This window comes from Palaemon carinicauda, chromosome 12 (assembly GCF_036898095.1).
Source record: "Palaemon carinicauda isolate YSFRI2023 chromosome 12, ASM3689809v2, whole genome shotgun sequence".
In the NCBI taxonomy this organism is placed as follows: domain Eukaryota; kingdom Metazoa; phylum Arthropoda; class Malacostraca; order Decapoda; family Palaemonidae; genus Palaemon; species Palaemon carinicauda.
The window spans coordinates 128,840,383-128,849,399 of NC_090736.1; positions in this window are offsets into that span (position 1 = coordinate 128,840,383).

Consider the following 9,017-nt stretch of genomic DNA (forward strand, 5'->3'; position numbering starts at 1 on the left):
TTGCTGTTTTAATGTGAAAAAAAAATGATATCTTATTTCAAACTATTTCTATAACTTTATAATGAAGAGACAAAAAGGAAACGAAAAAATTAATTAAAAGGAAAGAAATATATAAACCTAATAATTGTTCATATTTGCTGTTTGAATGTAAAAATAAAATGTCTTATTTCATGCACACACTTATTTTCCTGTATCACCAATCAAGAGCCAAAACTTTTGTTTTAAATAAAAATGAACTGAAAAATAAACCCAAGAAATTTTTAAGTTTGCTGTTTGAATGTAAAAATAAAATGATGTTTTATTTCATCAACATGCTTATTCTTCTTTATTACCTTAAAATGAAGAGCAAAACAAATTCTTTCTGTTTGCTGTTTTAATGTAAAAATAAAAGGATTTCTTATTTCAACACACTTTTTTCTCTATTACCTTAAAATCAACAGCCAAAAATCTTTTCATGTTTGCTGCTTTTAATGTTAAAATAAAATGCTTTCTTAATACTTGTACATATTTTATGTCTGCTATTTATATGTAAATAAAATGCTTTCTTATTGAAACAAAAATAAAGGGCAACAAAAAATACAAACGAAAAAGATACGTTTCTTCTCCTCAATGCAATGGTGTCTCTGACAGAAAGCATTGTTGTCTCTTCCGAAGCCAATTCAAGAATGTCCTCGGGTTGGAGAAGCCCGGTTTTTATATGAAGTGGCCAATTCGTGAACTGGCGTGAACGATGCGTGAACGATGCGGAATGATGCGCGTACTCGCGTGAACATGTCGTGAACTTCTCGTGAACTAGGCGTGCCAATTCATGCCATGGCGTGAACGTCGCGTGAACTTGTCGAGAACGATGCGCGAACTGGAGTGAACTGGTCGTGAACAGTGCGGGAAAAACACCAGTGCGTGCCACAAAGTGGCACGCACTGGCACGCATCAATGCGTGCTAGTGCGTGGCAAAAATGCGCGCAAGTGTCAGGTAGGCTTTAGTCATAACTACATTTTTAGGCAATGCTGCATTCATCAAATGATTAGATTGAAATACGCTCAAAATTACTTCTGATTTGTGCTTAAATAATTTGATAACGGTCTTTAAAATTTATGGTTCGACATCCAACATATACTAATACAACTATTTAACGTAGAAATGGAGGAAAAGAGTCGAATATTGAACACCAGCTTCCTTGTAAGCAAACTGTAAAATAGTAAATACCGGAAAACAAAGGCTGGTAAATCAGACCATGGTGCGGTGTGACGTCATCTATAACCGCATGGCTAGTCTGCGCAGTAGAGGACACAGTTTGGGTCGCTGATGGGTAGACCTTGTATTCTATAGACCTTGGCTACAGCCATCGTAACAAGGACAGCTATATCCATCATAACGCGAAGAAGTTTAACAGCCATAAAGAAGAAACCAAACCAGCTACGACTACCACTACATAAACCAATGTGTTAAGTGTGAACTAGTTTAACCCCTGTAAAAAACCAGTCTGTTAAGTGAAAACTAGTGGAACGGCCGTGAAGAAGACTAAATTTATTTCGACTAATTATGACTTGTTTGTACTTGAAGGAATTAAGTTACTAAGTCATTCATCCCTTCAACTTTACCTACCCCTTATGAAAATGATTGTGTAGCTAAGAATAATATAATAAGACAAACTAATGTTCCAGTGCATATTTTTAAATTAAAAAAACTGAAATCTCTTCAAGTGACTCCGCCCCTCCACCACCGTTATATCGATGGTAAGTCAGATTTTGGTGCTTCGATATCCGTTGTTACTGATCCATCGAAGTTAGAGGACCAAGGGTGTGTATGTTAGAAGATACACATCGATAAACGATCTGTTGTGTTTAGTGCCCTCTTTTAGATAGCCGGGTAAAAAAAGTGAACCCCTTTCTGTGGGCCTTTAAGTGCCAGTCCTCAAGGACGTGGTTCCGAACAATTACACCACAATACGTATGTATGTATGTTTACACATTCACAAATATATTTATAGAAATATATGTATATATATATATATATATATATATATATATATATATATATATATATATATATATATATATATATATATATATATGTATATACAGTATATATATATATATATATATATATATATATATATATATATATATATATATATATATATATATATATATATATATATATATATATATATACAGGGGCCTGGTAAGGACCCCTGCCCCGAAAAAAAAAAACCCAATCTCTTCTCCTTTCCTAGGGATCTTACCAAAAGGTCATATATTAACAGATAAAGAAAACCATAAACCATAGCCTTATTAAAGTAAGAGTTTCTCAGCAACCACAAGGAATTAAGAGGTGTTCTCGGGTTCGTTGGAAAGGTCTCGAGGTCCCACGATTTATAAAGGGAGTGGTGATGAGCGTACCCTTCAAATATAAGGAACAGGACGCATAAATAAGGGGTTTGCTTATCTCATGAACTACGAGGAGTAATGAGCTGTTCTTGTGTTGTTGAAAAGGTCTCGAGGTCCTGTGTATGGCAACAAGGGAGATGAGTGAACTAGGCCAAGGTATAAGGGGTAGGGACGCGAAGTTGGGAAAACAAAGGGTATGCGTATCTCAGCAACCACAAGGGGTAAAGAGGTGTGCTCGGGCTTGTTGGAAAGGTCTCGAGGTCCCAAGTATAGCAGTGGAGGAGATGAGTGCTCTACGTCGAGGTATAAGGGACAGGACGTGAAAATAAGAGGTATGCGTATGTCAGGAACCACAAACAATTAAGAGGTGTTCTGGGGCTCGTTGGAAAGATCTAATAAGGCTCGTTGTAAATAGCCCCCAACCCAACTCTCAGCCACCTTTTCGGGGCAGTGATCCCTAAACAGCGTTTTGGATGATATATATGTATATATATATATATATATATATATATATATATATATATATATATATATATATATATATATATATATATATGCACACACACACACACACACACATATATATATATATATATATATATATATATATATATATATATATATATATATATATATATAGTCATATGGAAATATACATACGGAGGTTGAGTCCCTTGTCAGGCTGGGAGGAACGTAGAAAGGAGAGGTCCCCTTTTCTGTTTCATTTGTTTGATGTCGGCTACCCCCTAAAATGGGGGGAAGTGCCTTGGTGTATGTACAGTATGTATTATTATTATTATTATTATTATTATTATTATTATTATTATTATTATTATTATTACTTGCTAAGCTACAACCCTAGTTATAAAAGCAGGATGCTATAAGCCCAAGGGCTCCAACAGGGAAAATAGCCCAGTGAGGGAAGTAAAAAAGGAAAAACTACTAGAAGTTTAAGAACAATGATATTCGAATAAATCTGCCATGTATAACTATAAAAACTCGAAAATAACAAAAGTGTACAAACTTAAAATAATAATAGAAAGAGAAACAAGGTAGATTAGTGTGCCCGAGTGTACCCTCAAGCCAGAGATCTCTAACCAAAGACAATGGAATACCATGGTACAGAGGCTTTGGCCCTAACCAAGACTAATGAACAATGGTTTGATATTGGAGTGTCCTTTTCCTAGAGGAGCTTCTTATCATAGCCAGAGTCTCTCTTCTATCCTTACCAAGAGGACAGTAGCCATTGGACAATTACAGTGCAAAAGAAAGAGAAATTATTTGGAAATTATTTTGGAAATTTCAGTGTTGTCAAGTGCATGAGGTAAGAGAAGACTGTAAATAATGGGCAGACTATTCTGAGTATGTCTCGGCAAATTGAAATGAGCCGTAACTAGAGAGAGAGATCCAATGTAGTACTGTCTGGCAAGCCAAAGGACACAATAACTCTCTAGCGGTAGTATCTCAACCGGTGGCTGGTGCCTTGGCCAACTTACTGTCTGCAATACATAATACATATATGCAAAGGCATATATATATATATATATATATATATATATATATATATATATATATATATATATATATATATGTATATATATATATATATATATATATATATATATATATATATATATATATATATATATATATATATATACTTATCCATGCGTTGAAGTTAGGAAATGGGGAGGGGCTTTGTAGTGTTGAATCTGTGTGTACTTAACTATCTAAATATTTAGCCATCATTATTGACAAATCTCATACACAAGTATATGTAGAGAGAGAGAGAGAGAGAGAGAGAGAGAGAGAGAGAGAGAGAGAGAGAGAGAGAGAGAATGTGTGTGTTTCTCCCTCTCGGGACAAGAGGACCTTTTCCATCATAATAATGACGTCACACAGCTGCTATATTTGGAAGGGCGAAGGCAGTAGACCGAGTCAGGCTTTGAACCATTCATTTTGTTTCTCTCTTATCAGTGTACTAAATTTATCAAATACGTTAGCGAGACGATTTTTACTTTTATCAACACAAAATTCAGTTCAAAGGCTTTTGAAAGTTAAATGGCAACTATTTATAGGAAATTTAACTGCGCTCGAGCGAGTGGGTGGCGGCATTTTATAGATATTTTAAGTATTTGTGAAAACACTTATTTTTAGTAAAATACAAATTCTGACGTCATTATTATTGACCCTGTGATATATGATCTATCGACACTACTATTAATAACCAAACTATTCTAATATACTGTATGTCCTTCCTTGTTATATTCTTAGTTGTTGTTATCGTCATAGTGCTATTCTAACATCTGTCCTTCCTTGTTATATTCTTAGTTGTTGTTATCGTCATAGTGCTATTCTAACATCTGTCATTGTTATATTCTTAGATGTTGTTATCGTCATAGTGTTATTCTAACATCTGTCCTTCCTTGTTATATTCTTAGCGGTCACAACCGTCATTCCAGTTATGGAAATGCAAGAACAACATAGTCGCCCCAACACTACCATTAACCACTTCGGTCATGAAGTGGAAAAATATCGTTAGAAACTTCAGTATAAACTTCTATGAAATTTATCTGAGCACAGGGTTTTGGTGGCCGATGTGGTAAGGTCCCTGTCTGGTAAACGCCAGACTAGGGTTCGAGTCCCACTCAAACTCGTAAGTTTCTTTGGTCGCTGCAACCTTACCATCCTTTTGAGCTAAGAATGGCGAGTTTGCGGGAGCCTATAAGTCTATCTGCTGGCCCTCCTTGGTCCTAGCTTAGGTGGAGAGTGGGTTAGGGCGCTGATCATATGTATATATGGTTAGTCTCTAGGGTATTGTCCTACTTGATAGGGCAATGTCAGTGTCCCTTGCCCCTGCCATTCATGAGCGGCCTTCAAACTGTTAAATCCGTTTTTCGAGGGAATTAAATTTTTGTTGCCGTTATAAGAATCGCTACCGCTGAGGATACTCTGTTGGCTCAGCACTCCTTATAACCTCCTCTCTACCGTAAAACCTAAAGAAGTCTAAGCATTGCATTCGCTACCGAACCGAATTTCTCAGTAATGAAATAGGCTTACTTATCTGAAAGATTTGAATATTTGATATGAGTTGGACTCTATATGAAATTCAAACAATTTAGATTGGGAAAATCTAGGATTTGATATTAATGGGGAATACCTGAACAACTATAAGATTTGTAGATGACACGGCTGTGATTAGTGAATCATTGGAGGAATTAAGGATAGAAGATTTGATTAGAGAAAGCAAAACTATAGGACTGAAAAATATGAGTAAAACTAAGATAATGTTCACTAAAATGCATAAGGACAACTAAAAGGAATTATGGACAAGCAATAAGTATTTTCCCAGGACATACGACCGAAATCTCAAGAAGGATAAACATGAGATGGAGAGCTTTTTGTAAATAAATTGAGATTATGAAATTTAAAATGCCACTTTCTCTAAAAGGAAAAGTATTTAATAAGATGGTCTGACCAGCATTAACTTGTGCATCAGAAACTTGGAGTCTTACTGAAGCCTTAAAGGTTAAAGGTATCTGGTTTCACTTCTAGTTTCATCAGAATAGATGCTCACCAGAACGTCAGCCGGAAAAGCCCAGCCCCCACTATGGTGTCAAACCACAGTACTGGCTTCCCCAGTAAACAGCTTAAACTCACGGTCCTGGGCTGGGATCGATCTGCTGCCATGCAAATACTAGGCAAACACGTTATCACTGTACTTAGACCATAAAATAGTTACACTCAAAGAGCTATGGAAAGAATAATTGTGGGAATTACTAAAAGACAGGAAAAAGAGAGCAACATGGTTACGAGAGCAAATTTAAGTAGAGGACATTCTAACATTTAAGAAAAAGAAATGGACATAGGCAGTACATATAATGAGAATGACAGATACTAAATGGACGTTCAGAATAACAAAATGGGTCCTTAGAGGTTACAAAAGCAGCCCGGAAAGGAGGAGAATGCAATGGATTGACGAGCTAAGAAAAATTTGCTGGTATAGACTAGTATAGTAAGACCATAAACAGACGCGTGTGGAAAGGACATGTCTGAGGCCTTTGTCCTGCAGTAGAATAGTAACGGCTGATGATGATGATGATATGTAGATATACATAAATACATTCATAAGCACGCACGTCTATCTATATGCATATATATTTGTACATACATATATACATACATACATACATACTATGTATATATACCCTGCCCACTGAAATAAGATTGTATGAATTTGATATCTGGATTCCACTTAAAAACTCGAGTACCATATGCGGAGCAGATCATGGTGAGGGGTAGATGGAGATGGTTTGGGCCTGCTCTTAGCACTCACCAAGAGAGATTAGTTCACCAAACTTTCAACTGGGCTTCACAAGGCACTAAAAGAATTGGAAGACCTAGGCCTGCATGGATGAGGACTGAAGCATGAAGTAGATAATAAGTGGAGAAGCTCAGGATATACTATAGACAACTGACAAAATCTAACCGTGGTCCATTGCGTCAATAACCGTAGGAGATGATGATGATGATATCCTGTAACGTAATGTTGCATTTTGTGTTTGTCACTTATTTACTTTGGGGAGGTTGATAATAGTTTACCTAATATATATATATATATATATATATATATATATATATATATATATATATATATATATATATATATATATATATATATATAATGTGTGTGTATGTATGTATGAGTATATATATATATATATATATATATATATATATATATATATATATATATATATATATATATATATATATATATATATATATATGAGTCATGGTATGACAATGAAACAATCTCCAATTGATTTAGTAGAGTTGAGAACAAATTCCTCAGAAGAATATAGGGAGTTAAATGGCAGGACAGGATTAGAAATGAAACCATAAGAGAGATTACTCTAGGCCCATATGTGGATGAGATTCTGATGAAGGGTAGATGGAGATGGTTTGGGCACACTCTTCGCACTCCCCAAGATAAATTAGTTTACAAAACCTTTAACTGGGCTCCACAAAGCATAGAAAGAGTTGAAGACCTAGCCCTACATGGCTGAGGAATATGAAGCATGAAGTAGGAATTGATGAATGGAGAAGTAATGAATCAAAATTTCTAGATAGAGATGACTGGTGAAATGTATCTGAGGCCCTTGGCGTCAATGGGTGTAGGAGGAGATGATGATGATGATGAATATTGATTCACAGTAGCACCTTGTAATGGTAAGAATGCATTGCGCCTATATTTATCCCTTGATATTTATTTGCTTAAAACACTGTAATCACATATTTTACCAAGTAACTAAAATCACGCTAACAATAAATCCCTCTAACATTTCGCTTTGAAGAAACCCTACTTCCATTTCTTACTCACACTTACATCAATTCACACAAACATTCAGCAATATCATTCACAGTTAATATCTCCCCCCAAACAATATCTAACCGTTAGAGCCCATATTCGCACTAATATGCATATAAACTTATATCAGCTGCGTTAACATTAAACCCCGCTAATATCTTAGCACGTTGGAGCGAGGCTGCTGTCAGGATGACAGGAAAATACCCAACAGCTTCAGTCTTAGATGTTTTTGGTTATCAAAATGCCAGTTGTTTGGAACAATATCTCTTATTTCCTCAAACACAGGGGGAGAAGGTAGGGGAAAGCTCACCCTTTCGTTATGAATGTAAGCAACAGGTTGTTTGTATTAATTAACAAGACCAATATTAAAACCAATTATAAGTTATAAAACTCGCCTTTTTTTTTTTTTTTTTTTTTTTTTTTTTTTTTTTTGCATACTCTGGAGTCAAGCAAGGAAACATTTTCTTCTGCTTGGTGCTGGGGAAAGTTACCTTTATAATACTGGCAATGGGTTACAGAGGGGTCCGAAAAGAAACTTAACAGAGGCCGATGTGACAAGCAAACTAACAATTGCTCTTGTTAGTGCTTAATTTTGTGGGAAGTTAGAGAGAAATTTTTTTTCCATAGAGGAAATGTTATAAGAATAAGGAAAAACCGAGGCACGTAGGAATTCCAAAACATAAAAGTTGTAGTGGCCCATTGGAAACGTCCCTGCCTGGCGTTCTGCTGGGCGGGAGATAGAGTCCCGCTCAAACACGATAGTTTCTTGTAGTGGTGTCTGCAACTTTACCATCCTTGTAACCCAAAGGGAGGGGGGTTCGTTAGGGGAGCCTACAGGTCTATCTGCCATTTCATCAGCAGTCATTGCCTGGCCCTCCCTTGTCCTAGCTTGGGTGGAGAGGAGTTTGGGCTGATCATATGGATATATAATCAGTCTCTCGGCCATTGTCCAGCTTACCAGGGCAATGTCACTGTCCCATGCCTCTGCCATTCGTGAGTGACCTTTAAATGTTACGATACAGTTATAGAAGAGGGATTGTCCCATTGATCTTAACAGAAAACTGGTGAGAGACAGAGAGACCGTTAATTCTATATGAGTATCAATACAATCATACATAGAACGGACACTTAATCCGGGAGTCTTGTTAAAAACTGGAGTTTTAATATTCAAGTTATAAAATTAAAAGTATATAAAAAAAGATTATAAAGCAAAAAAGATGTTATATATGCTGCCGTATGTACGCTTGCTAGCCAT